Source organism: Puma concolor, chromosome A1 (assembly GCF_028749965.1).
Source record: "Puma concolor isolate L17-30 chromosome A1, mPumCon1.1.hap2, whole genome shotgun sequence".
NCBI lineage: Eukaryota > Metazoa > Chordata > Mammalia > Carnivora > Felidae > Puma > Puma concolor.
In genome coordinates, this window is record NC_141667.1 from 54,715,847 (window position 1) to 54,737,869 (window position 22,023).

Sequence of the window (22,023 nt, forward strand, 5' to 3'; positions counted from 1 at the left end):
TTTCCAAGAAATTCTTTTTTGGGGATCTACGATCCAAGCTGTTCGTTTGCAAACTGGACCCTATACATTAAGGGCAAGGAGAGAGCAAAGAAAGAAACAGACCACTCAAGATTGGTAGGTGGCTGTTTCAATAAGCAAGCAAACTTACATATGAGGTTTGCCTTGGGTGTTGCAAGATGAGCCGATCTCTGCACTGGCCTGCCATAATCTTAAAAGTTTATATAAGGGCCTTACCTAGTTCAGTCACATGTACCATCAATGGCCTCAACAACAGGTTGCTCTTTCAAAGTTGCATCCTTGACAACAGCTCCAGCTGTAGGAAATGGTGCGCAGGACATACATTCCAAGGGGAGGGGCTGAAGAGGTTCCTATTGCCCAGATTCAGCCCTCAGGTCAACTAGAGGTTACATCCTCTTAATGATCTCCTACAACACAAGAAAATAATTAAAAATTCTACTTCTATCCATAGATCCCTGTCCGATGATAATTGCAGAACTAGAAAGCTCTATCATGCCAAGACAGTGGATGGGTAACAGGTTTTGTGGCATATACAGCAGAGTACACACAGAACTTAGAGCATGCCTTCACTCCATCATTTCTTCAAGTCTTTCTGTCTATAGTATACAGAGGAGACACAGCAGGGACAATGCTAACAAGAAAATCCTTTCCTAACCTCTGTCTCCATCCAACCCCACCTTGTCAACTTTCAAGAACGAAAAGTAGTTATGAGACAGATAATAGGGTCTAATTTCTTATTGCCCCACCAGAAAACACAAATGTAGACAGACACAATAGCTTTAACCTGCCCTGTGCTTTTTCTATTTAGCACCCCACATAAGATGAGAGTATCTGAGAATCTCCCTGCGTGCTTGGTCTTTGCTCTGTTGTCAGTCTGGTAGCGCTCCTGTTTCTTCACCTGTGTCTGGGATCAGCAAATCACTGAAGGGCCTTAATTCAGAGCCAAAGGGAAACGGGGTAGTAAAAGAACAGAAAATTCATCCTAGTGTGTGCACAATCCCATGTGATCCTCCATAAGCTAACATAGCAGGCAACCCCACAGGCAGGTGCAATAGGTTAGTGCAAAATAGAAATCAAGGTCATAATAACAGTAATGTTTAAGGACTTATTATGTACTAGATGTTAAATAAGGTACTCTCTGAATGTCATCTCTAGAATTCTGAAAAAAAAAAATCTCACAGATGGAATAACTGAGACAATGAATTTACTTGCGTCTTTCAAGAGTTCACCTTAATCCAGACCTTATTCCAGTGCCTGAGTGTTTTTCATAACACTGTATCTCAAAGACCAAAGGTTTTTGGTGAAGAGGAAAGTAATGAGGTTTAGAAAAAAGGAACTAAAGCAACTTTCAGAGCAGAGTCACACAACTCCCTATCTTAAGCTCCAGGCCCCAGCCCACCAAGAAGACTTGAACTGTTTCTCACAGCCTTACTTGGTAGCCCTGCATCAGGATCACCTCCGGAGATCATTTACAATTCAGATTCCTGGGCCCTACTCCAGCTCTAATGAACCCATATCTCTAAGATAGGGACAAGCAAAGTGCATTTTGAACTGTGCTCCCACAGCGAATTTTAACTAGTTCTCCAGGTGAACCATTGGATATGATGATTCAGAAAAGGAAAAAGGCAGAGTCTAAAAATCTCTATCAGAAATTCAAAGATAAAAAAGACATTCCAAAGTAACAACCCAGGAAGGAGCTTTTGCTTGTCAGCCTCATACATTTTTTATTTTTTTTTAGGGGAACAGTTATTATCAACAAACTTCTGAAGGAAACCCAGTCCATTTATTTTACTTGTTTTGACATCTGCAGATGATGACAAGCTAAAGGGAAAAACAGGTTTAAGGATTGTAGCAATTAGTTAATTTGTCACTAATTATTAAAAAATAATATATGCAGCTCTGTGGTTCTCCAGAGGGGAGAGTTACAAATTACTACAGTGGTTGTCATTGCCGCTGCCACTGCTGATGCTATTGTTGTTTTTAAAGAACTGCAGGCTCCATATGTTTGTGAATATTAATATTGTCTGAGGTTTGTCAGGTTTCCATGGCCACCTCGGTTCCCTTCTGCCCGCAGGATGTGACGCACTGGGAGTCAGAATTATGAAGGAGCCCACTTATATAAATACAACCTGGGAAGCAGTTCAATCTGGAAACAGCCTCTTCCCTTCCCACAATTCCCCACCTTGTTCGTTTTGATACATTGACCGAAACGCACCTGCTTCCAGCCCACTAGTCCTTCACACTTGTTTTCTCTCCAGCTCAGTTATCCTCTCCAACTCCCCTCAATTCCTCTAGTTACTCTTCTGCCAACACATTCCTTAGACACACGTTCTCACTCAAACCTTTTAGCAACACTTCCTCTAAGTTCTTTTCTAAACCAAAACCTAGCTTTCCCCTGATCATGATAGTACAGTACAGAGATCCTGGTGATATCATCTTTTTTCTCCCCGCTAACCCACTCCTAGTCCCATCATCCCAATGTCTTGGAACTAAAAGTAGGTCACAAACATTCTCAATATTTCTGCTTTCTCTATTGTTTCATTATTTCCTCTCAAGGACTCCTCCCTACTTTTAACTTCCCCTGTCTAGTCAGGCCGTCCTCCTGATCTCACCTTTATCTTCTTATCTCTGGGGGGCACCCCCCAGCTTTCCTGGTTGGCCCCGTCTTCTCTTATCCCCCTGAGAGATTACACATGAACTAGACCCCAGCCACAGCTACTTTATCTCCTGTACTCCAAAACCATTGCTTCAGTTCCATCTTTTGTTGATTTAAACTCCATTTACAGGCCCAGATCCAATGCTTCTGGCATTGTGATAATTTTCCTACAAATTGACTTGACATTCTCTCTGCATCGCCAAAGCATGGGAGCAGTAGGATGCAGTGCTTAGGAATGTGGTTTCTGGATGAAACTACATAGGTAAAGGCCTGGCTTCACCATGCACTGTTTCTGTGATTCAGAGCAAGATATTTAACCATTCTAGGCCTTAGTTTCCTCATCCATAAAATGATGGAAATAATATCGTCTATTTCATAGGATTGTTATGAAGATTGAAAAAGATAACTCTTGGGTATAATTTAGACTGGTTGAAGGTAAGAGAAAACCCAACTCAGCCTGGCATAAAAAGCAAAAGGTTTTTTATTGGCTCACTTATCTCAAAGTCCAGAAGAAATATAGGCTTCAGGCTTGATTTGATTCAGTGGTTTAACCACAGAATCAAGGATCTAATTTCTTTCTCTCTCCCTCTGCTCTTCATTCTAAGGTGTCAGATTCAGCCTAAGCCTTGTTCTTCCCCAAAGTTATGAGAGGCTATCATTAGGTTATGATAATGATAACCTTTGGATAACCTTTAGATAATGATAACATTTGGAGGACTTCTTCATCCAAAACAAAGGAGTAAACAAAATGATCACTTCAAATAGCTCTCCCATAAGAGTGAAGAACTTTTTCAGATATCTTCAAAAAACCTCTCCTGTCCCATTGTCCAGATATGAATAGCAAGCCCATTCTTTAACATTGCCCAGAGGAGAGGAATTCCTAAATTGGTTCAGATGAACAAATATGCCCAAACAGATCAATCACTATAGCAAACCTATCTTTCTACTCATAAACTGCGCAGTAAGTAAGAGCATAGGGGAGGAGAGGAGAATGGATGCTGGCGAGATGACCTAACACCCACTATCGGGAGTCAAGTCCTTAGCTAACACTGGGCAATTAGTAACACCATACTGATATTAGCACTTATTATTATGCCATGTTTACCTTTTGATCATTACTTCTCATTCTTCTTTATATCGTCATTTATTGTTTACACGATTGCTCCTTTACACTCTCCCATCCTCAAGCTTGAAAATCCTTTGGGCAGTGTGTTTTATTGATTTTTTCTACCACCCCCAAATTCTGTTCCTGGTAGGGTACATAAGAAAATCATAGCTTCAATAAATGCTGGCTGAATACATGAATAGACTATAAAAATGGTTCTACCCAGTGAAAAAGTCTCTCTCTGGCAGGAATTAGAGATTACACAATGCTCTTATGCCCTTCAGTACAGAACAATTTAATACATTTTAATAATGTTCTTTCTTATACAAAATAATATTACTAAACCACCATTGATTACACAGGCACGGTGTCTTTGGTATTTTCTAACTGACCAGTAAAAGCTTATTCTTTACCACAATTACATGCAATTTATCCTTTTTGAATTTTTCTCTCACAGTAACTTTTGAAATAGATGATTCCATTTGACCAGAGTAGATGCAGTACAAAGAATACTAGGAGACATGATTTTTTTGGTTCGTGTACCTGCATAGTAAAAACTAAAAAAAAATCTTTAGGTCAGTACATTTTAATTAAGACCCATAGTTCTAAAAACCATAAATCATCAGGAAAAACTCCAAAATTACATACTTTGAATTTATAATATATTTATGTAGGAAAATACTTCCCTGTTAAGATTAACCTTTAAATGTCCCATTTTCCATAAAATATACTTCAATTTTAAACCAACATAAAGAAATATATGCCTTATTCTGTCCTATTTTTAGTAAATAACATGACTTCCAAACAAGTTTATTGTAATGCTTTTGAAAAGCAGGAAATATTAGCAATTCTGTAATAATGCAACTAGCAAATGGGTAGCTATAATTTTCAGAGAGGGCAATTGGCTTTGTATGTGAGATTTTTTTTTAATTCTTCACATTTCTTTTAAAGTCCACAGGATTCCAAAATTTTACTACCTGAAAATTATCTGACTTTTAAAATATATATTATTATACTTGAAAAATGTGTTTGAGAGGAGAAAAGTATGTAGGAGACTATAAAACATTCTGGCTATCTAAGAGCAAAATAAAAGAAAATGTGGATTCCTTGGCTTTTAACTGAAATGCTGTAGCCGTGCAGAACCTTTGCTTCTTGTCTGTAGAGACCATGCAGTGAATTTTAAGAGCTGAATCTGATGAGAGAGTAAAACAAGAAATGTTTAGAGAATATAAATTAGACCATCTGAACTTCATGAAAAGACAGTAATAAATTTTAAAATCATAATTATAGCACATGAGCACAATCCAGGTAACACTACCTATATAAAACTATATTGTACACTTTACATCTAATAATCCACATGCATGATCAGTCACATTTTTATTTCACATGCGTCTTAAAATTGCCACTTTCGCTTATCTCTAGCCACAAGCTTTTCACCGTCCAAAACAAAGGAAAGCCTCTGAAAATAATGAAACAACACGAAGGATAGTTAATGCAGTGGACAGTAGGATATCCCAATAGAATTTGATGCCTGATCCAACTCCATGAAGCAGATATTGTTACCTGAGGCCAAGATGTTAAATAATTTTTCTCTATGCTACTGAGTATTGGCAATCAGTCCCAAAGCCCCTGACTGCATTGTAATGTAAGGTCTAACCAATAAATCTCTTTCCCAGAGCAAAATCCAGCAGAGAACGTGGGCACCATTGATCTCACACAGCAGACTAAATAGCCAAAAGGCTGTGCAATGTAAGTTATTCTATTACCTCTGTTGGATCTGGGTGATGAGTCATTCGGGTGAAGCTTTTGATGTTTCCTCAGTAATCAGCCTGCGTGTGGAGCAGCCAAAGTTCATTCAAACCCTCCTTCCGACAGCCTCCACTCTGGCTTCCTTGGCAACCCTGAGTATAGAAACAGTTTAGGATGAAACCAATATAATGTAAAGAGCCATAACTTCAGTAATTGTTTATAAAATGACCCCTTGGAGATGCTCACTATCACAATGAAGAGGAAAATTAAATGCCTTTTTGTCCATAAAATTTAAACAATTTGAATTAAAAAAAAAAAAAAGGAAAATTTCTCACTTGTTGGAGAATAAATTGATGCACTCTTGTTCGTTTTAAATTTTAAACATTCATACATTTTGAACCAGTAATTCCATTTCTATAAATGTATCTCTAGAAAAGTGTTCAAAGATACATACAGAAGATATTACAGTGTTGAATAAGGAAGTAGCTATATTTACTACAGTAAATTCATGCAATAGAATGCCATGATGCCTGTAGAAAGAATGAGGTAAATCTATACACATTGATATGGAAAATATCCCTATTGTATTACAAAGTAAGGAAAAGCATTTCGGATAACAATATCCTTAATATGATTCCTATTTGCACATTATGATTCTGGTCTGTGAAAAGACTATATACATACATTTTTTTCCTCATATGGATAGAAATGTCTGGAAGAACTCACAAAATACAGATAGTCTGTGAAATGTGGGAAGGATCAAAGGACCTTAAAATTCCCCTTTATCTTCTTGTCAAAACTTTTTACCATGAGAGGGGCAAGAAATTTTCTTCTCCATTATCTTGCTTGTTTGAGGGTAAAAATGGGTGCTATAAATGTTTACCATAAAGACCCTTTCAGACACCAGGAACCCATGAATGTTGGTTCTCCCATTCAAACGTAAGCATGCAAGTACGTACATACACACACACCACCACCACCACCACCACCACTCCCTTCCAGCACCTTCTGAATTCTGAAACCATCTTACTTAGCCTAGGTTTTTCAAAAGAAAAAGTCAGGATCTTGTATTTTATTTTCCATTTCCAAAACAGTGGAACAAAAACTCTTCCCAAGTACTATCAGTGAAATATGGAAATGTTTCACCTTGCTCCCTATTTCAATCAATCTTAAAAGAAAGACGGGTGAGAACATTTAAATATACCAACACTGTTATTGAAAATCACAAGAATGATGAAACTTTGTGCATAATGATGTTGAAATAATATTCAGTGAATTGTGGGTTCTGACAGGCAGTGAGATTTATGATTCCTTTCCTCCATCCCAAATCACAGAAACTATAAAAAACTATCCTTCAGGTGAATGGTCTTTAAAATAGATGATCTCACACCCCAGTAGTAAAGAAATTTTGACCAGGCATCCTCCATATATCATTATCTATTTATAAATCATATGCATCACACCATTATACTAATATAAACACTAGCAAATTTAAAAAAACGAAATTACAATGGATTAAATTTAAATATATAGAAAATCAAGCTCCTAGGATTATCTTTCCACATTCACCCAATGGGATATCATTCCAAAATATCAAATAATAACCATGATGGTGTCTCATTCACAATTATAAAATTTACATCCCTAAAATATCATAACTTGAGTTATTATGCCAATGAAAAGGTTTCAGGAAAACTCTTTTCCTAAAATGCTTCCTTAGATGGCCAAAAGGTGTAGAATTAAATTGAGAAAATATATTATTCTTCTTTAAATTGGGGGAAAGATAATATTGAATGAGTGCCTTCTACATACCAAGCATTGCTAACAGCCCTAAAACATATTTAATGTTCCCAACAACTCTCTCTGGTAGGTCTTATCATTCCCATTTTATACAGATAGAACTGAGGATTAAAGTGGAGCAACTTCTTACTAGACAAGTAACTGAAGGCAAGGGAAATGAAAGCAAACATGAACTATTGGGGCTTCATCAAAATAAAAAGCTTCTGTGAAAGAAACAACAAAACTAAAAGGCAGCCAATGGAATAGGACAGGATATTTGCAAATGACATATCTGATAAAGGGTTAGTATCCAAAATCTATAAAGAACTTATCAAACTCAACACCCAAACAACAACCCAGTTAAGAAATGGGCAGAAGACGTGAAGAGACACTTTTCGAAAAAAGCATCAAGATGGCTAACAGACACGTGAAAAGATGCCCCACATCACTCATTATTAAATCAAAACCATGATGATATATCACTTCATACCTGTCAGAATGGCTAACATTAACAACTCAGGCAACAACAGATGCTGGCGAGGATGCAGAGAAAGAGGATCCCTTTTGCACTGCTGGTGGGAATGCAAACTGGTGCAGCCACTCTGGAAAACAGTATGGAGGTTCCTCAAAAAATTAAAAATAGAAGTACCCTATGACCCACCAATTGCACTACTAGGTATTTACCCAAGGGATACAGGTGTGCTGTTTTGAAGGGACATATGCACCCCAACGTTTATAGCAGCACCCTCAACAATAGCCAAAGTAAAGTATGGAAAGAGACCAAATGTCCATCGATAGATGAATGGATAAAGAAGATGTGGTACTGAATGTAAATGGATTAAATGCGCCAACCAAAAGACATAGGGTATCAGAATGGATAAAAAAACAAGACCCATCTATTTGCTGTCTACAAGAGACTCATTTTAGACCTGAGGACACATTTAGATTGAGAGTGAGGGGATGGAGATCTATTTATCATGCTACTGGAAGCCAAAAGAAAGCTGGAGTAGCCATCCTTATATCAGACAAACTAGACTTTAAATTAAAGGCTGTAACAAGAGATGAAGAAGGACATTATATAATAGTGACAGGGTCTATCCATCAGGAAGAGCTAACAATTATAAATGTCTATGCGCCGAATACCGGAGCGCCCAAATATATAAAACAATTACTCACAAACATAAGCAACCTTATTGATAAGAATGTGGTAATTGCAGGGGACTTTAACACCCCACTTACAGAAATGGATAGATCATCTAGACGCACGGTCAATAAAGAAACAAGGGCCCTGAATGAGACATTGGATCAGATGGACTTGACAGATATATTTAGAACTCTGCATCCCAAAGCAACAGAATATACTTTCTTCTCGAGTGCACATGGAACATTCTCCAAGATAGATCATATACTGGGTCACAAAACAGCCCTTCATAAGTTTACAAGAATTGAAATCATACCATGCATACTTTCAGACCACAATGCTATGAAGCTTGAAATCAACCACAGAAAAAAGTCTGGAAAACCTCCAAAAGCATGGAGGTTAAAGAACACCCTACTAACAAATGAGTGGGTCAACCAGGCAATTAGAGAAGAAATTAAAAAATATATGGAAACAAATGAAATGAAAATACAACAATCCAAACGCTTTGGGACGCAGCGAAGGCAGTCCTGAGAGGAAAATACATTGCAATCCAGGCCTATCTCAAGAAACAAGAAAAATCCCAAATACAAAATCTAACAGCACACCTAAAGGAAATAGAAGCAGAACAGCAAAGGCAGCCTAAACCCAGCAGAAGAAGAGAAATAATAAAGATCAGAGCAGAAATAAACAATATTGAATCTAAAAAAACTGTAGAGCAGATCAACGAAACCAAGAGTTGGTTTTTTGAAAAAATAAACAAAATTGACAAACCTCTAGCCAGGCTTCTCAAAAAGAAAAGGGAGATGACCCAAATAGATAAAATCATGAATGAAAATGGAATGATTACAACCAATCCCTCAGAGATACAAACAATTATCAGGGAATACTATGAAAAATTATATGCCAACAAATTGGACAACCTGGAAGAAATGGACAAATTCCTGAACACCCACACTCTTCCAAAACTCAATCAGGAGGAAATAGAAAGCTTGAACAGACCCATAACCAGCGAAGAAATTGAATCGGTTATCAAAAATCTCCCAACAAATAAGAGTCCAGGACCAGATGGCTTCCCAGGGGAGTTCTACCAGACGTTTAAAGCAGAGATAATACCTATCCTTCTCAAGCTATTCCAAGAAATAGAAAGGGAAGGAAAACTTCCAGACTCATTCTATGAAGCCAGTATTACTTTGATTCCTAAACCAGACAGAGACCCAGTAAAAAAAGAGAACTACAGGCCAATATCCCTGATGAATATGGATGCAAAAATTCTCAATAAGATACTAGCAAATCGAATTCAACGGCATATAAAAAGAATTATTCACCATGATCAAGTGGGATTCATTCCTGGGATGCAGGGCTGGTTCAACATTCGCAAATCAATCAACGTGATACATCACATTAACAAAAAAAAGGAGAAAAACCATATGATCCTGTCAATCGATGCAGAAAAGGCCTTTGACAAAATCCAGCACCCTTTCTTAATAAAAACTCTTGAGAAAGTTGGGATAGAAGGAACATACTTAAAGACCATAAAAGCCATTTATGAAAAGCCCACAGCTAACATCATCCTCAACGGGGAAAAACTGAGAGCTTTTTCCCTGAGATCAGGAACACGACAGGGATGCCCACTCTCACCGCTGTTGTTTAATATAGTGCTGGAAGTTCTAGCATCAGCAATCAGACGACAAAAGGAAATCAAAGGCGTCAAAATTGGCAAAGATGAAGTCAAGCTTTCGCTCTTTGCAGATGACATGATATTATACATGGAAAATCCAATAGACTCCACCAAAAGTCTGCTAGAACTGATACATGAATTCAGCAAAGTTGCAGGATACAAAATCAATGTACAGAAATCAGTTGCATTCTTATACACTAACAATGAAGCAACAGAAAGACAAATCAAGAAACTGATCCCATTCACAATTGCACCAAGAAGCATAAAATACCTAGGAATAAATCTAACCAAAGATGTAAAGGATCTGTATGCTGAAAACTATAGAAAGCTTATGAAGGTAATTGAAGAAGATTTAAAGAAATGGAAAGACATTCCCTGCTCATGGATTGGAAGAATAAATATTGTCAAAATGTCAATACTACCCAAAGCTATCTACACATTCAATGCAATCCCAATCAAAATTGCACCAGCATTCTTCTCGAAACTAGAACAAGCAATCCTAAAATTCATATAGAACCACAAAAGGCCCCGAATAGCCAAAGGAATTTTGAAGAAGAAGACCAAAGCAGGAGGCATCACCATCCCAGACTTTAGCCTCTACTACCAAGCTGTCATCATCAAGACAGCATGGTATTGGCACAAAAACAGACACATAGACCAATGGAATAGAATAGAAACCCCAGAACTAGACCCACAAACGTATGGCCAACTCATCTTTGACAAAGCAGGAAAGAACATCCAATGGAAAAAAGACAGTCTCTTTAACAAATGGTGCTGGGAGAACTGGACAGCAACATGCAGAAGGTTGAAACTAGACCACTTTCTCACACCATTCACAAAAATAAACTCAAAATGGATAAAGGACCTGAATGTGAGACAGGAAACCATCAAAACCTTAGAGGAGAAAGCAGGAAAAGACCTCTCTGACCTCAGCCGTAGCAATCTCTTACTCGACACATCCCCAAAGGCAAGGGAATTAAAAGCAAAAGTGAATTGCTGGGACCTTATGAAGATAAAAAGCTTCTGCACAGCAAAGGAAACAACCAACAAAACTAAAAGGCAACCAACGGAATGGGAAAAGATATTTGCAAATGACATATCGGACAAAGGGCTAGTATCCAAAATCTATAAAGAGCTCACCAAACTCCACACCCGAAAAGCAAATAACCCAGTGAAGAAATGGGCAGAAAACATGAATAGACACTTCTCTAAAGAAGACATCCGGATGGCCAACAGGCACATGAAAAGATGTTCAGCGTCGCTCCTTCTCAGGGAAATACAAATCAAAACCACACTCAGATATCACCTCACGCCAGTCAGAGTGGCCAAAATGAACAAATCAGGAGACTATAGATGCTGGAGAGGATGTGGAGAAACGGGAACCCTCTTGCACTGTTGGTGGGAATGCAAATTGGTGCAGCCGCTCTGGAAAGCAGTGTGGAGGTTCCTCAGAAAATTAAAAATAGACCTACCCTATGACCCAGCAATAGCACTGCTAGGAATTTATCCAAGGGACACAGGAGTACTGATGCATAGGGGCACTTGTACCCCAATGTTCATAGCAGCACTCTCAACAATAGCCAAATTATGGAAAGAGCCTAAATGTCCATCAACTGATGAATGGATAAAGAAATTGTGGTTTATATACACAATGGAGTACTACGTGGCAATGAGAAAAAATGAAATATGGCCTTTTGTAGCAACGTGGATGGAACTGGAGAGTGTGATGCTAAGTGAAATAAGCCATACAGAGAAAGACAGATACCATATGGTTTCACTCTTATGTGGATCCTGAGAAACTTAAGAGAAACCCATGGGGGAGGGGAACAAAAAAAAAAAAAAAAAAAAGAGGTTAGAGTGGGAGAGAGCCAAAGCATAAGAGACTGTTGAGAACTGAGAACAAACTAAGGGTTGATGGGGGGTGGGAGGGAGGAGAGGGTGGGTGATGGGTACTGAGGAGGGCACCTTTTGGGATGAGCACTGGGTGTTGTATGGAAACCAATTTGACAATAAATTTCGTATATAAATAAAAAAAATAAAATAAAATAAAAAAAAAAAGAAGATGTGGTATACAATGGAGTATTACTCGGCAATCAAAAAGAATGAAATCTTGCCATTTACAACTACATGGATGGAACTGGAGAGTATTATGCTATGCGAAATTAGTCAGAGAAAAGACAAATATCATGTGAGTTCACTCATATGAGGATTTTAAGATACAAAACAGTTGAACATAAGGGAAGGGAAACAAAAATAATATAAAAACAGGGAGGGGGACAAAACAGAAGAGACTCTTAAAAATAGAGAACAGAAGGTTTCAGGAGGGGTTGTGGGAGGGGGGATAGGCTAAATGGGAAAGGGGCATTAAGGAATCTACTCCTGAAATCATTGTTGCACTATATGCTAACTAACTTGGATGTACATTTAAAAATAATTAATTAATTAATTTTTTTAAAAAGGGGTGCTTGTGATGAGCACTGGGTGTTGTATGTAAGAGATGAATCACTGAATTCTACTTCTGAAACCAATAATGCAATGTATATTAACTAACTAAAATATAAATAGTAAATAATAATAATTAGTAATAATAAATATGAGATATAGTATCAGAATCTAGTTCAGCTGATTCCAAAGTCTAAACCCTTAATCAGTTCTTACTGCTTAGAAAAGGAAAACATCAGGAGTCAAAAATATATACATGTGAAATATATATATATATATATATAATTTATATATATATGTATAAAATATATACAGAATGTGAAATCACGAAATATTATATAGTAAAAAAGATGAGAAGCAGTTTGAGAGTTGGGTATTCTCTTCCTATTGTCTCTGACCTCCAGCACTCTATTGCTACACAGAAAGTTTTTCCTGTAGCTGGAGATGAAATAGGACCCCATTGTATTTATCACCAGGCATGTTAAACTCTAACAACTTAGTAGGAAAGATTTTTGAGAATTTTTTTCACACATTTTAAGTTGTCTCTTTATATCCTTATATTACTTGCTTCAAATTGAAAACAAAACCCCACATACATTTTTTAAAAACTTAAATTGTGCATACAGTATCTGTGACAAATTCTTCTTCAAAGAATCTATTCTGTGGCAGTGGTTCTCAAAGGAAGAGAAATTTGGCTGCAGGGGACATTTGGCAAAGTGTGGGGACAGTTTTGGTTACCACAACTGGGAGTTGTGACTGGCATCTGGTGGGTAGGGATCAGGGGTTCTCATAAACATCCTAAAATCCAAAGAATTGTCCCCTATAACAAATATAATTATCTTTCCCAAAATGTTGATAGTGTCAGGTTTTTGGAACTTTGCTCTGAGGAAATAATCAGTGATATGTCATAGATGACTATCTAGATGTGTTCATCACAGCATTGTTTGTTTGTTACAATTTAATAATATGAGATCATTACTTGTTCATTGGAACACTATAAACATTAGAGATGATGTTGGAGAAGAATATTTAAAAATATAAAGAAATGTTCATGATATTTACATGTCCTAAAAGAATATGTTTAGTATGACTGCAGCATTGTATAAGTATACATGTAATTGTATGTAGGTATGGAAAATATTTTGAAAAAGTATCAGCCAAAATAATGGAATTTTTTCATAGAAACTCCCTGCTATTCTTTAGAAATAAAAAGTATACTTCATAACCAATGTCATTAAAAATATCTACACCATTATCATCCTGAGGTGGAACACAATTGAAATAAGTCATCACCTCAAAATTTATGTAAGTTCCCAAGTACATAAGATTTTTTACCCTTTCTCTTCAGAATGTGTCACTGGAAAAGTTTTATTTCCTGACATCAAGTTCTTTAATGATAGAAAAGATAAGCAGCAGGTGCTCTCACCATGTGCCTTTGTAATGGTAGCAGAGTTCGCTGTATATTTTTGTTAAGAACCAAAATAGCACCTACTATTCTCATTCCTTCTCTTTAAAAACCTTCATTGTTATACTATGATTCAAAAGTAGAATTACTCTCTTCCACCCACACCAAAAACAGTATGATCACAACACTATGCAAACTCAATAAATGTTTGAAACATCATCAACACTCAATATCACCATTTCAGAATGAGTAAGAGGCATCATGATTCTGTCCACTATGCAGCCTTATAACTTTCATATTGGAATTCAGAACTATTGATGTCCCTCCAGAGACACAGGCTTATCAATTGTCCATTATTTTAGTAATTATAGCCTCGTGTGAAGAAGGAAACAAAATGGCACAAGTTCTCAGAAATTCCACAATGTTTGTATCAGCCAGCAAAACTAATTAGAGAAAGTTTGCTCACTGGTATAACTGAACTTCTAATCTTTATTAAAGAGAAAGGGAGAGAAAGAGAAAACAAGAAGTAGAGACCACTTGGCCACATTACTTGATGACAATATAATACCAATATAATCCCATAAGAGATTGATCTCCCATTCAGAATTCTAAATAATTTATGTAAATACTTACCCCTCATGGAGGTGGGGCTTCACTCCCCACCAATGAATGTGAACTGTGCTTTGTGACTTGCTACCAAAGACTAGAAGTATGGAAGGAGGGAAAAAGTAATTTTACAGTGGAGATCCTGATAAATACTACCTCGACCAGATAACCAAGGTTAACATCATGAGTCATAAATTATGCTGATAGTATATTTTCTTGGTATGACAAAATAAGAATGGCATTTCACCTCTGTGATTTTCCTTCCACAACTATATGTTAGTCAAGGGAAAAAACTTCAAACAAATCCAAATTGAGAGACATTCTATAAAAAAAAAAACAACTTTGATCTCAAAATTATTAAGCTCATGAAAGAGGAAGAAAGAAAGAAAGACGAAGAAATTGTCATAAATCAGGGGAAGCTAAAGAGACATGGTGGTATCCCAGATGGGATACTGGAACAGAAAAGGAATAGTATGGAAAAACTACTGAAATTTGAATAAAGTATAGAGATTAGTTAGTAATGTACTGGTGTTCATTCCTTAGTGGTGACAAATATACCATGGAATATAAGATATAAATAATAGGAAAAAACAGTGAGAGGTATATGGAAACCCTATAATATCTTTGTATCTTTTCTGTAAATCTAAAACCACCCTAAAATTAAAAGCTTATTTAAACAAAAAATAAGTTTAAAATTACAGAAAAAATTTGTCCTGTTAGAATTTTTTAATCCTGGGTAAAAATTATCACTAAAAGTGAAATAAGGGGGTACCTGGCTGGCTCATTCAGTAGAATATGTGACCCTTGATCTTAAGGTTTGAATTCAAGCCCCCCATTGGTGTAGAGCTGAATTAAAAAAAATAAAAACCTGAAATTAAAAAGATAAAGAACAATATAAGCAATTTTATGCCAAAAAATTTAACAACTGAGAAGAAAAGAATAAAGTTCCTGAAAATGACAACTTCCCATGACTGAAACAAGATGAAACAGAAAATATGAATACCCCTATTTAAATAAATGAATTATTTAAGATCATTCCCAAACTATAGACCCAGATAACTTCACTGATACAGTTTGTCACACATTTAAGGAAAAAATGACATAAATCTCACACTCTACCATAAAATTAAAAAGGTAAAAGCACTTCTCAAGTTGTTGTATGAAGCCAACATAATATTCATAGCAAAACTGGACAAAGATATGACAAAAAAAAGAAAAACATCCCTCACAAACATATATACAAATATAACCTTTTTTAAATGTCAAATTGCTTTCAGCAATACATAAAAACAATACATCATTAGTAAACAAGGTTATCAGGGTATGCAAGGTTGGTTTAACATTTGAAAATCTACATATATATTTTACCATATTCACACTAAAAATCAAAGTTCATATGATAATAGACGAAGAATAAGCATTTGAACAATAGAACACCGAAGCATGATTAAAACCCTCAGTCAGCTAAGAACAGAAAAGATCTTCCTTCATCTGATATAGGGAATCTGTAAAAAAAAAAAAAAACCAAACAAACAAACAAACAAAAACCCCAGTACTGACATACGTAACTGTAAAATATTGAGTACTTTCTCACTAAATAAAGAATAAGAATCCACATAAGAGTGAAAACATATGGTATCTGTCTTTCTCTGTATGGCTTATTTCACTTCCCATCACTAACAGAAACCCATGGGGGAGGGGAAGGGAAAAAAAAAAAAGAGGTTAGAGTGGGAGAGAGCCAAAGCATAAGAGACTCTTAAAAACTGAGAACAGGGGCGCCTGGGTGGCGCAGTCGGTTAAGAGTCCGACTTCAGCCAGGTCACGATCTCGCGGTCCGTGAGTTCGAGCCCCGCGTCGGGCTCTGGGCTGATGGCTCAGAGCCTGGAGCCTGTTTCCGATTCTGTGTCTCCCTCTCTCTCTGCCCCTCGCCCGTTCATGCTCTGTCTCTCTCTGTCCCAAAAATAAATAAACGTTGAAAAAAAAAATTAAAAAAAAAAAAAAAAAAACTGAGAACAAACTGAGGGTTGATGGGGGGTGGGAGGGAGGGGAGGGTAGGTGATGGGCATTGAAGATGGCATCTTTTGGGATGAGCACTGGGTGTTGTATGGAAACCAATTTGACAATAAATTTCATATATTTAAATAAATAAATAAATAAATAAATAAATAAATAAATAAGACAAAATGTCAATTCTTACTACTTCTCTTCAAGTGGTGATCCTAGCTATTGCAAAAAAGTAAGCAAAAGAAATAAAAAGTATAGTGATTATAAAGGAAGAAGTAAAAGTGCCTGTGTTCATAAATGACATTACTATTTATATAGAAAATTCTAAGGAATCTATAAAACACTTTCTAAACCAAAAAGTAAATTTGGAATATCTGCAGAATTCAAGGATAATATACAAAAATATTTTGTATTTTTATATATCTGGCACTCAATGATTTAAATTTTTTTTAATTCCATTTATAATAGCATCAAAAGTAAATCAAGAATTATGTTGAGCACTGGGTGTTAAATGTAAGTGATGAATCACTAAATTCAACTCCTGAAGCCCATATTACACTATATGCTAACTAAAATTTAAATTAAAAAATGAAAATAAATTTAGAATTAGTAATTAGAAAAGATTAGGAATAATTTTAGTAAAAGAACATCAAAATCTGTAGGCTAAAACCTGTAAAGTATTGCTGAATTTTTTAAACACAAAAAACAGTCAGATGTAAATATATCTTATTAATTGGAAGATTCAATATGGTTGAAATGTCATATTTCCCCAAACTGGCTATAAGTATAATGCAAGTATTGTCAAAATTTCAATACTTTTTCTTTTCCTTCTTTTTCTTTTTTATAATTGACAAGGCAATATAATTTATATAGAAATGCAATAACCTAAAATAACCAAAGCAATTTTAAAATAAAGAAAACAAAGTTAGAGGACTTTCACTACCTATTTTCAAAATTTGCTACAAAGCTAAGGGTGGTACTGGCATAGTTTACATGGCTGATACTTAACAAAGGCACCAAAGCAAAAAATTGCACAATTTTGAAGAAAAAATTTCAAATAACCAGTATTAGTCATGAAATGGGGACATAACTAGAATACAAAGATATTTTTAGTTTTTATTTTGGAAAATTTCAAATATGTACAAAAGTAGAAAAAATAGAATAATGAATCTGAATGTACCCATCAACCAGCTTCGGTAATTACTAACTCATGGCTAATTTTGTTTCATCTCTATCTTCCATCCACTCCCCCAAGTCTAGATGATGTTGAAGCAAAGCTCAGACATCAAATTATTTCATCTGTAAATAGTATGTATCACTAAAAGGGAGCGTCTATTTTTAAAGATGGTCACTATATCATCATCATACTTTTCAGTATTCATATTTGTTTTTGTACTTCCCAGTGATCTTATATTTTTTTAGCTTGTTTGAATCCATATAAGAACCATACATTGTTATTGGTTGAAATGTCTTTCAGTTTCTTTTAATGAATAGTTTCCCTTCTCTCTTTATCTCCCCCTTCTTCCCTATAATTTTTTGTTGAAATGGTGTCTTTTGTCCTGTGGTTTGCCCAAACTCTGGATTTTGTTGATAACATCCTACAGCCTCAATTTAATATGTTCCTCTGTAGTCTTCATTTTGCTGAAAATTGGCAGTCAGATCCAGAGTTTCGTAAGAGTCAGATTCCATTATGTGATAAGACAACTTAGTTCATAGGTGATATCATGTACTTCTGTCAAGATCTGATTCTCTGTTTTTGTGACATAACAGCCATTGATAATCATTGCCTACATCAATGAATTCATTAGGGGTGAAAATGGTGATATTCCATCATCAAAAAATTGTCAGGGAATATTCTGTGTATCCTCGTACCAATATATCAACAACACTAAATAAAATAGACCATACTCTTGGAATATATATTGTGGAAATTGTGTCTTGAATCAGTAAGACTAATTACAATACAAGAAATTGAAAAGGTTGTTAATGAAATATCTATGTTTTAGGGACATTTTCCCAAGCCTTCAAGGAATAGACAATTCCTTTGTTAAAAAGTGTTTCAGAGCACAGAAAAAAATTAAAAATTTCACAGTTCATTTTATGAAGCAATAATCATTTTGATATGAAACCCAATAAGAGAGTAATAAAAAAAGAAAATTATAAACCAGTTTCACTGTGAGGATAAAAAATAATTAGCAAAATGAATTCAGCAATATATTAAAATAACTTCAAATAATAACCAATTGGGATGGATCCAGAAATACAGAGCTGATTGAACATCAGAAAATTACTTATATTCTAAGACAAAACAGATGGATGTTCTCTCTCACTTCAATTATTTACTATTGTTTTCATATTCTACTTAGTGCAAATAAAATGTGAGGTTGTTTAATATTTGAAGATGATATGATGGTATATCAGAGAAAAAAATGATTTCTACTGAATAACTGTACACAATAAAGAAAATACAAATAAGTAGGCTGGAATAAACTTAATATACAAAACCATTGTCTTTCACATTTGCAAATAATAACCACTTACAATAATGGAGTAAATACTGTAAAATCAATAGCAATAAAATATAAAATAAGAATAAATATTATGAGAAACTCACAAGATATAAACAGAGAAAAATTTTAAATGCTCTTGAGGAATCCAAAAAGATGAACAAATAAAAGCATACCATGTTCTTAGATAGGGAGATTAAACATCATAGAAATGTTACTTCTCCTTAAATTAATCTATAAATGTAGGGCAATATTAATTCCCAAATTTTTATGGAGCAACAGACAAGCAAGAATACCCAGGGGAAAAATATCTGAGGAAAAAAATTATAATATTAAAAGACATTAGGGGCGCCTGGGTGGCGCAGTCCGTTAAGCCTCCGACTTCAGCCGGGTCACGATCTCGCGGTCCGGGAGTTCGAGCCCCGCGTCAGGCTCTGGGCTGATGGCTCAGAGCCTGGAGCCTGTTTCCGATTCTGTGTCTCCCTCTCTCTCTGTCCCTCCCCCGTTCATGCTCTGTCTCTCTCTGTCCCAAAAATAAATAAACGTTGAAAAAAAAAATTTTTTTTAAATAAAAAAAAATAAAAAAATATTAAAAGACATTAAAACATTATAAAGACATTACAATTAAAGTAGTGTGGTAGCAGCACACTGAAGATATAATCAATGCAGTAGAATAGAAAGTACCAAAATGGACCCAAATGCATACAAAAATTTCATATATGTTAAAGAGCATCTCAAATCAGTAAGAGAAGATGGCTTATGCAATGACAACTAGATAGCCATTTGGAAAGCTGGATCCATCTTATCCCTTAAAAAATTCCAAAAAAAAAAAAATATGAAGGATTTTATGAAACATAAAAGTGTTAGAAGAAACTATCTTCAAAAACTTCCAGAATGTCAAATTGGGGAAGATATGTCAAACAATGACACATCTAAAAGAAAAGCTTGATAAAAGACCAACTAAGCAAAGATGCTTACAACTAGTATTATAAATAATGTCTAAATATCTCCCAAATGTGTGAAATATAGGGAAAGTCCAGCCATAGTATGAGTTCCTCTTCTGTAACTCCTTTGTCAAAACAATGTGCTAATTATCTTTGCCACTCTGATAGATGAAAAATAATATTTCCACATAATTTAAGCTCATGCTATGTGTTTTTAATTTAAACCCTCTGTATTCATTTCAAGAAAAAAAGACTACTTTCCTTATTTTCTATTGCAGGTGGATACAAAGTTTTGGTTACATTGAAAATACCTTCAAACTTGGAATCAAAGTGGGCTGGGTCCAAAACGCTGCCTGCCATTTCTTCAATATATAATTATACTTAATATTACTGAGCTTGAGCTCCTCCATCTGTGAAAAAGCACTAGTAATATCTACTTCACGGGGTTCTTGTTAGAAAGAAAATGAGACAACTCTGTGAAGCTCTGAGTACACAGTAGGGATTTGACAGGTAATACCTTTTTTACTCTCTCCTTTGCTTGCCCTCACACGTAGGGCAGCTACATTTCTTCAGAGGGCAAGCTGATCTGGATGGGAAGAAAGCACTTTAAAAACACCTTAGACTCCCACAATGTTCTAAGGGAAAAGAAGCAGAGAAAATAGCTAAGAGAACCCATTCAATTTACAAATGGTAAAACTGAAGCCCTTAGGAACAATTCCAGAGGAATCCCACAAAGATGTGGATGAAGGATGACAGTTTCCTCCCACCCTCCAGAAATCATCAAACCACAGTCACTGCAAAAACTTCAAAGTCCAAACTTGAACAAGCTTTTGGCTGGTTGTTCCATGTCCTATGAAATCCCAATAATCCAGTCTCCTCCATAAACCATCCGAGGTGGCAGTCCAGGAGTTAAAGAAAAAAAATTTTTTTTTCTTTTGCTAGACTATGTCCTTTCTAGAATTGCATAAACAAGTTTGTAAGAGTTAACGCCGAGAATGCCTCTTGGACATAGCACAACGGCTCCACCTTCAGCTCTCAGACTGAAGAGGACTTTTGCAAAACTGCTTCTGTCTGAGTCCTCAGAAAGCACATCTGAAATATAATCTCTTCTCGTAAAATTTAAACCACACAATCTTTCACTGTTAAGTACTGCAGTCCAGAATATTTACCCACTGTCCATAGGCGAAATGAACAGTAAGAGTCTCAAGGTGAGCTATACTGATATTAAATAGACAAGATAAAAAATGTATTATGTTTTCTTTAAATTCTTCAGGATGCATGTCTTCATGTCATATTCTTTATAGTTACAGCAGAGTCTGATAAACTCTTTCAACAAATTCTCCTGTTTTTCACTCCATTAGATTTATAGTCTTTTTTTTTTAACGTTTATTTATTTTTGAGACAGAGAGAGACAGAGCATGAAGGGGGGAGGGGCAGAGAGAGGGAGACACAGAATCAGAAGCACGCTCCAGACTCTGAGCCATCAGCCCAGAGCCCGACGCGGGGCTCGAACTCACGGACCGCGAGATCGTGACCTGAGCTGAAGTCGGACACTCAACCGACTGAGCCACCCAGGCGCCCCAGATTTATAGTCTTATAATTGAGGAAAAGGTTAATTCTTGCCTGCCCAGCAGGGCAATTCATAAATTACCAGCATTTTTTTAATATCCCCCTAAATACATGCCAGTTTTGGGAGGGGAATTTCAAAATAAAATTCTATGAAGGGGAATTAGTTGGGCCTTCAAGACTGATGTCTACCAACAAGTAGTGGTAAGGAATATTAGTTTATAAAAAAAAAAAGCAAATGACCAAAAGATAATTCCATAGGATGAAACTCCCAAATCTAAGTAGAATTCTAAAGCAGTTTATATAACTACCTAAAGAGTGGACAAATCTTTCTTCCATCACATATTTTGTGGTAATATATTAAAGAAAAGTAACAAAATGCCCAATTCTTTGCAAATTGTAGCATAAAGGAGGGAATTA